Raw genomic sequence first — 9114 nt, forward strand, 5'->3', positions numbered from 1 at the left:
GGTGTTCTCAGCAGAAGAATCAGCGAAAGCCAAGGCACAGAATCAAGGGAGCACAAGCAGATTTGGAAAGCCATCACTGGAGATGAGGGAAGTCAATGGACAGTTACTCTGGGCCACTTGTGTGCCAGGCACTGTGCTATGGGCTTTCACACGTACCAACTTGTGTAATCTTCTAAGAACCACTTGAGGGGCACTGAGCTAGTCCCATTTGACTGATGAGGTGACCCGAACTGAAGCACAGAGAGGGAGAGTTACCTGCCCGCGGTCACACAGTAAGCTGTGGAGTCAAGAGGGCATCTCAGTTTGTGGGACCCCCAAAGCTCAGGCTCGGTTCACTGCCATGAGGGTAGAAAGTGACACTCACGGTCGCCATGCTAGCTGTTTCATAATAATGCCCCTAGTTCTGCCTGGACGTCATTACTTAGGTGGCCGTGTGAAAAGAGACAGAATGGAGAATCTTGGGTGTTCAGGCTGGTACCGGCCACAGAGCGGACCCCGAGCCTTCATTCCCTTCTCACGAGGATGGGTGATGTCAGCAAACCTTCTTGCTCGGAAATATATTGTTTTGAACTTGGCAACCTGTAAGCGCAGTTGCCATGGTTACCAGAGAGCCCTGGGGAATGATATACACAAAGGGTGGTCTTGAAACACAATCAAGTCCCTTCCCCTCCAGCCTCAACCCGAGCTGGTGACAGTCTTTGACAGATTCTCTTGTGCCCAGGGAACCCCACACCAAAGCGTTCGTGACAAGACACCCCACGCTTTCAGTGCATAATAACACTTCACAGGGACAGAAAGAAGCACTTTATGTGGATTATTTTCTCTAATTCTCTCCAAACCCTGCATGAGATATGCTACTATTTTTCCCATTTTATAGCTGAAGCCACAGAGACACAGAGGAGTTAAAAGGCTGTGCCCCAGGGTCAGTCACACAGCTAGCAAATGGCAGCCCGGCTCCGGAACCAGTGCTCAGAAATGGCCCATCCTTTCCAGAGCCACAACCTTCAGAGCAAGTCACAGGAAATGATATCCCCAGGCATCTTGTTGGTACCTGGCTCTAAAGATTCCCAGAAGGGAATATGAGTTCCTACAGGGGCCATAAAAGGCTTTAGGCAAGAAAGATACGAGACGTTAGCAGGGATGTCCTAAAACTAGACAAACAGAAGGAACAAAAGAAAGCCCCGATTCAAACGTTTCTAGGCATCCAGGCAATTATGCCTTAAGGTCACTGCGAACATCCTAGCAGGGAATGCGGGTTGGCAAAGAGTTCTAAAGGTCACCGTTTACCCGTAGAATTTGCCTCTTTCTTTTTTAATATTAAGGTCCTCAACCAGACCCAAATCTGGATGCCTACAGGGTTCAGGTAGGAGACAGATGAGTAAGTGAGCCAAGGGCTGAGCCGGGAAGTGAGATACACAGGGGCTCTGTCTTGGCAGGCACCAGAACATTCCACCCAGCACTTGCCCCAGAGTTGCCACATCTGATTATGTATCAGAAGCTGGGGATCTGGATGCTTCTGTGAATCTCCTGGTATTTTTTTAAGTTTATTTATTTATTTTGAGAGTCAGCACCAGCAGGGGAGGGACAGAGAGAGAGAGAGAGAGAGAGAGAGCAAGAAAATCCCAAGCAGGTTCATGCTTAAACATTCAGTTGGGTTAAGCGTTGATGGAAGCTTCGAGAGCCAGGAGCTGGGCACTAGCTTTAGAGTGACTAGTGGGCCCTGCCTTTTTATAACCGAGTCTGGAGTGGTGTTTTTCAAACTGAAGCATGATTGATTAGTGCATCTTAAAATCAATGTCGTAGATGGCAGCCAGCATTTAAAAATAGAAAACAGAAAATATAGAATATACATAGAATATAGAGAGAGAATATATATAATAGAATCAAATACTTATCTGAAAATATAAACTAGAATATCATGGAACATATCAAAACCCTTTGCATGTAATAAGGGCGGTTTTTTTGTTGTTGTTTGTTTTGTTTGCAGAGCATTTATTGGTATTATATATCCTATAGGTCATTTCATATATACGGTCGAAAAAGTTTCAGAATTGACGCAAAAAGAAAGATTTTTTTTTTGACTCCGAAAAAGAAGAGAATGTTCTACTTCTGTTGAGCCCCAGGGAGAGTGGGTTTCAGTCATTTATTACAAAGCAGTTAAGAGCCTAAGCTCTGCCCCTTTCTAGCTGTGTGGCCTCGGGAAAATCGCTTCACCTCTCTGCGCCTCTGTCATGCCATCTACGACACAGTGTGTGAGGATTAAACGAGTTAACGCCTGAAAAATACTTAGAACAGTGCCTGGTACCGAAGCAGTTTTCAATGGCGATGGTTGTTGTTGCTTGTTGAGGAGTTTGAAACAATAGCGTTTTCGCTTATGAATTAAACAAAATCTCCCACGTTACTAGGATCAGGCTTTACCTTTGTGTATCCTAAATAGTCTGGAATGGTCAGCAGGAGGGGTCAGAGAAGGGTCTTTAACTGTAATACAATCTCTACGGTGTTCTTGGGACGCTTTCCAGGTCCTCGGCAACCTGGGGACCATTGATCTTCTGTCATCCAGGTGGCCCACAGTGGTTTCTAGGGGCCCACATCCAGGTCAGCTGAAGCTTTATGAGCACCTGGCCCGGCAGCCGGTCTTCCAGACGCATTAACACACATGGCACCTCATTACCATCCCAGTGTTCCAGTGGGGACATACATTCTGCCGCTTTATAGTAGATCAAGAGACAGCAGCGCAGAAAGGCAAAGTGACATGATTGAGATCTTCCAGGAGGCGAGGCAAGATACAAGCAAAGCCACGGAGGTGTCAGGCTGGTGCCAGGGGCCCAGGGCTGAGGGACGGGAGTGTGGGCCCCACAGGGCACGACCGGAACCGGGTTCTGTGTAAGCTGGTGGGCAATGAGAAGGCCCCAGGGCGTTTTTGGCTGGGTTTCTGTCGAATCCAGATCCTTTCGCTAAGGCTAATTCCAATTCGGCCAACACGGTAACTCCTTATTTGATTTGCTCTGATTTCTCTGTATTTGATTAACCAGCCTCCTCGTTCCCCAATGATAAGAGAGGTTACTGAGTTACCTTTGGAAACTCAAATGCTGTACTCTATTTAGCTTGGAAGGATCCACAGGGAGACGGTTTTACATAATGTTGTCACTAAGCCACTTGGTTATCTTAATTCTCTCACTCCCACCACTGGATTTAAGGCCACGATAAGTGCCGGAGAGCGGGAAAACAGCAAGAGGGATATTAACCATGATTTCAAAGATAGCTTCCATACTTTGAGTGCTAAGTACATGTTGGGCTAAGTAAGGGCCCTGCCTCCATTGTCCCTCGAGTCCTCGGGTGCCCCTGGGGGGAGCTGATATGTTCCACAGCAATTCACCAAAGGTCACAGGGTTGGTTAAGTGGTACAGATGGGTCTAGACACAGGACAGTCGCTGAAGGCACGATCCTAGCAGGCATCCAGGACACCTCAGGTCAAGCTCCAGTTCTGTAACTCTGGACACAGTGCTTCTCTCTTTCACAATGTGGAGAGAGGAGAGAGAGAGAGATTAGCCCGATCTTCCCTTCACCTGTCCCCTTCCAGCTGAAGAAGATTAGAGGCATGGCGGCCAAGGGAGCAGAGAAAAATTAGACACCCCGCTCCCAACCCAGGTGAGCAAATCTTTCTCACGGGGACCAACTGATGGCAACCCAACACATGCATGTAGGCACCGTGGGCACACGTTATTTCTGCCTATCCAGAATCCACCCACTTTCTCGTAAAACAACACAACTACAACCGTCACAACAAAACGAGCGGTACGAAACCATAAAAGGGTGAAGCACAGATACGTAAATAGACACGCATGCATGCCCCGCCCCTTTCCTGTGGGGTACTTCCCCCCCCTTTCTGCCCTGAAGTTACAATCCCACCCGCTCCAGTCGTAGGCACATGACCAGGTCTAACCAATCAGAGAGCAAAGCACCCCGCCTCGGCCTCAGTGATTGGTTCAGGGATGGCCAATGAGACTCAAGCTCGAAGCGCTCCCTCCCTCCTCTGCCCAGCGTGGCTTCGCTGGCTGGCTTTTAGGCGAGAAATGTTGGCGGCCGTCTCGGGGAGACTTTGGGGCTGAGTGGGGCCAACTTGGCGCAAAGCGGCGTTAGGTAATGGAGCGAACCATGTCCTGAAGAAATCACTTCTTCCGATTCTAGTCCCGTGGGTCTAGCCGGTCCAGACCTAGTCTAGTCTAGAGCTAGTTCTGCCACCTGAAGTTCCAGTCCCACGAGCCTGTATGTTTTGCTTGAGCCCCTTTGAGTGGCGTTTCTGACTCTTGGAGCAAAAGTAAAAAATTAATGACGTGCTTTGTTCAAAACACTTCTGGTGGCTTTCCCTGCAGGGGACTGGGTGCTTGTGATCCCTCAGAATTCCTGTGTCCAAAGCCGTCCCCCAGTATGATGCTGGCATCTCTGGGAGGTCGCGAGTGGGGAGGCCCTTAAGAAGGGGGTGAGGGTCCTGGAAAATGGGACCCGGAGGGCGCCCCCGCTCTCATTCGGCCACGTGAGCACAAAGCGAGGACACCGCCGTCGGCCACCAGGGAGCAGTTTCTCGCCGGAACCGGGCCGTGCCCACACCCCTGTTGGGAACGTCCAGCTTCCAGTTTCCGCTTCCAGGAAGCCCCGGATCTGTGGTTCTGTGCTGCAGCGACGCAAATGGACGGAGGCGGCTCAGCCCCGAAGCCCGTGTTTCCGCGTTCATCCGCCGGCCTTTGGGGCTGCGGGCCGCAAGGACCTCCCCCTCTCACAGCACGGTGGCCTTTCACCTGTCACCGTGACCATCTGTCCTCCACGCTTCCCTGTTTGACGCATTGCCTCCTTAAGACCTTTCCGCTCACCATGGGTGGCCAATTCCACACCCCTAAGACGGCATATATAGGACGGCATTCTCGGGCCTCGTGTTTCATAAAAACCGTTAGCACTCGAGTCAGCCGCGGTTCTAAGCAATGACCCGCGTTTGCTGCGCAAGAAACCCTCCGAGGTGGCCTGGCCTTACCACCATTCTACAGGCGGGGCCACCGAGGCGGTTGGCCTCGGGCCCGGCGCGGTGGTCGCCACACCCAAGCCACGTGGCCCACTTCTCCAGATTCACCTGCTCGGCTCCCAGGATGCTCCCCTGGAACCATGCTGCCCTTTGCTCCCCTTGGTGCCAGAAAGAGTTAAGGGAATTTGTAACTGTAGAGCAGAAAAGGCCACAGAGCGTAGCACGATAATTGGGCTTGTTTGGTGGGGAGGCAACGCCTATCTTGGTGTCAGGGCACCGTGTAAAAAATGTGTTTTTATTCCACATAAATTAGTCTGCGTGTTCACCCCATGCCGGCGACGGCCTGGTGGCCAAACGGGGCTCTGGCATTAACTCTACGCTGGGAGATCACTCATTAGTGGAAGCAGGGCCCCTGTCTGCATTTTCTTTTGTGTCTTTTCCCGGAGCAGAGCAGAACACAGGGTCTAATTGGGAGGCAGATTGCAGAGCGAATACAAATGAGCTTCCAAATTCTTCTCTTTAGCCTTGTCTACACTAGCAGAGAGACAAAATGAGGGTGCAAACTCACCGTGCCTGAAAGCCGGAGACTTAGAAAGGTATATTCGCGGATTCCTGGAAAACTCCATTTGGAGAATCTTACTAATAGAAAAGAGATCCGTTGCATCATAGATGCTCCGAATGATGAGGTCTTAGAATTTTACGTTCTTAGAATCCCGGCAGGGAGGATGTAGCCAGACAGCCAGACCACAAGAGCCCTCCACACCGCCTACTGGAACTTTCCCTGTTTCCTCGGGTGGGGCCCCGTTTCCCTCCTCCCGCCAGCCCCTACTCCTCTTGGCTGGCTGGCTTGTTCAGGTGCCGCTCATGCCTCAGTTGAACTAGTACTCCCTTCCTCTGTCTACACAAAAATGGGCACATCTGAGGTCAAGTCAGAGCCCCCTCACCTTCCCACATCGTTCTCTTCGCTGAGCTGACTTCGCACACCCCCCCACCCCATGGTTTGTAAGGTCTTTATTTATTTATTTTTTTAAGTTTATTTATCTTGAGAGAGGCAGAGACAGCATGCGTCAGGGAGGGGCAGAGAGCGAGGGAGACAGAGAATCCCGAGCACGCTCTGGTCCACCAGTGCAGAGCCGGACACGGGGCTCGAACCCACAAAACCACAAGATCCTGACCTGAGCTGAAACCGAGAGTTGCTTCACCAAACTGAGGTACCCAGGTCTTTACATGGAGGGATCCGGACCATTTTGTTCACCACCGAATCCTCAGGGCCTGGGTGCATATCTGACATGAAGTGGGTAGGAGTATTTGCTGGATGCACGATTGAGTAAATGATCTCGGATTCTTTGGTTCCCAGGACTGGAGGGAACTTTAAGCCCTGCCTGGATCGGCAGCTTCCTCCAAGCCCTCCGCAAAATCCCTGACCAATACTTGTCCAACCTCTGCTTGAATTCCTACGGGGAAGGGGAGCTCACCACCTCCAGGAGTCGCATTCTTTCCACTGTAGAGAGAGAGGTTCACACTGCATGCCCTGCGACGTCACCTCCCTGCCCCGGAATATAACCCCCAGCATGACGTAGCACAGGCAAGCATGGGCTTGCAACCCCAAGATGGCAAGAATGATTCCCCAAAAGGCTGAACATGAAGGCCTCATGCTGGCAAACTGGTGACCCAAGAGTTATATTTGACACAGAGTATTATTTCCTAGTTCCACGATTTAAAACAAACCAAATTTCAGGGCGCCCGAGTGGCTCAGTCGGTGAAGCGGCCGACTTCGGCTCAGGTCGTGATCTCGCGGTCTGTGGGTTCGAGCCCCGCGTCGGGCTCTGTGCTGACAGCTCAGAGCCTGGAGCCTGCTTCGGATTCTGTGTCTCCCTCTCTCTGCCCCTCCCCCGTTCATGCTCTGTCTCTCTCTGTCTCAAAAATGAATAAACATTAAAAAAAAAACAAATTTCTTTTAAAGTGTGATGCAGACACAGAAACATGCACCTATCACAAGCCTACAGCTCAATGGATTAGCTCAAAGTGAGCTCAGCTACGTCACCAGCACAGATGAAGAAATAGCCCATGACATGACCGGCGAATCATCCTCCCTCCGGTCACTCTCTGTGTCCTGGTGACTATTCCATATTCTAAAATTTGGAAGGATCTACATTCAAATATGGCACCTCCGGGCCCCCAATTCCTTATGGTGAGAATGGCTGGGTCTGAATGACACCTCCCTGTTCCATGGGGCATGTGATGTCCAGCCGGTGCCCTTGACCTGCTTCCCTGAGTGTGGCCCCTGCAGGCATTTAATATTTTCTAATGCTGCTCTAGTCATGTTTTTCTAGATGCTGGCACCTCTAAGAGCCGCAATGTGTAAATGGGAAGGGACCAGGGTGAAACAGAACCATGTTTTTGCTTTGGAAACAGACGGAAATGAGTCGGGGTCCTGATCTGCAACCAGCTGGAGTGTCTACATAGCATAGAGAGTCTTCTCCTGTGCTTACTGACCATTTGTATATCTTCTTGGGAGAAATGGCTGTTCAAATCCTTGGTCCATTTTTAATTGGATCACGGGCCTTTTATTAAATTTCAGCAACACTTGACCTATTTTGGGTGTAAGTTCCACATTAGCTATTTTCCCCATCAAATATTTTCTCCCATCGTTTAGTCTCTCTTTTCACCTTGCAGCACAAAACTTTGTAACTTTACTGTAGGCCAAGTTATCTTATTCTTTTTATCACTTGTGACTTTGCTGTCGTATCTAAGAAAACATTGCCTTAAAAAAAGTCATAAAGATTTACTTCTGTTCTCAGAGTCTTACAGTGTGAGCTGTTTCTTAGGTGGTGTTTCAACTTGTTAAAGAATTTAAAATTTTTAAAAAATTTTTCCAGCTTTATTTCGGTGTCATTAGCGAATGAAAATTGTATACACTTAAGAAGTACAATGTGATTTTTGATATATGTATACGTTGTGAAATGATCTCAATTAAGCTAACATATCTGTCACCTCAAATAGGATGTTTTTTTTTTTAAATTTTAAATGTTTATTTACTTTTGAGAGAGAGAGAGGGAGAGAGAGAGCAGGGGACGGGCAGAGAGAAAGGGAGACACAGAAGTGGAAGCAGGCTCCAGGCTCTGAGCTGTCAACACAGAGCCCGATGCGGGGCTTGAACCCACGAACCGGGAGATCATGACCCAAGCCAAAGTCAGATGCTTAACCGACTGAGCCACCTAGGCACCCCAGGACTTTGGTTTTGTTTTTGTTTATGGTGAGAACATGTAAGATAACTCTCAGCAAATTTCAAATCTACAATACAGGATTGCCTATATCCACCCTGCTGTGCATTAGACCTGTAGAATCATCCTGCATAACCGGACCTTTGTAAACTTCGACCAACAGCTCCCCATTTCCTTCCTCTCCCAGATCTACGACTACCTTTCTACTGTCTGCTTTTCTGACTCTGACTTTTTGAGATTCCACATGTAAGTGACTTTCGGTGTCTGCCTTACTTCACTTAGCATGAAGTCCTCCAGGGTCATCTATGTTGTCCCAAATGCCGGGACTTTCTTCTTTTCCTTCTTTTTTTTTAAGGCGTAATACTATTCGTTACATATGCTACGTAAACAATCGTATATTTCTAAGTGTCCAAGGGCTCCCCGGTCTCCACATCCACGCTGACACGTTATCACCTGTCTTCCTGCTGGTGGCCATCCTGACAGGTGGGAGGTGATAGCTCACTGTGGTCCCTCATGCTGAGTGATGTTGAGCGTCTTTTCATACACTGTTGACCACTTGAAAGTCAACAGATATTGACTTTCACACAATAGATATTTGGAAAAATATCTATTTAGATCCTCTGCTCTTTTTAAAAATTATATATATTTTTTAGAGGAGCAAAGGCTGGGGGGAGGGGCAAAGGGAGAGAGAGAGAATCTTAAGTAGGCTGCACGCTCAGCACGGAGCCCAACGCTGGGCTTGATCCCACAACCGTGAGATCATGACCTGAGCCCAAATCAAGAGTCGGACGCTCAACCAACTGAGCGACCCAGGAGCCTTTGCTTTTTTTTTTTTAATTGGATTGTTTGCTTTTTTACTATGGAGTTGCATGAGTC

General features: G+C 49.0%; 1 long non-coding RNA gene across 1 annotated transcript; it reads right to left on the minus strand.

Moving 5' to 3' along the window:
• Positions 1 to 2128: 2128 nt before the first annotated feature.
• Positions 2129 to 5644, minus strand: LOC132689794 (uncharacterized). The gene is made up of 2 exons (XR_009615147.2): positions 5583 to 5644; positions 2129 to 3511 (listed from the first exon to the last, which is right to left on the minus strand). It is a non-coding gene; the product is annotated as an uncharacterized LOC132689794 (long non-coding RNA).
• Between the last annotated feature and the right edge of the window lie 3470 nt (positions 5645 to 9114).

This window comes from Panthera onca, chromosome E3 (assembly GCF_046562875.1).
Source record: "Panthera onca isolate mPanOnc1 chromosome E3, mPanOnc1 haplotype 2, whole genome shotgun sequence".
Classification (NCBI taxonomy): Eukaryota; Metazoa; Chordata; class Mammalia; order Carnivora; family Felidae; genus Panthera; species Panthera onca.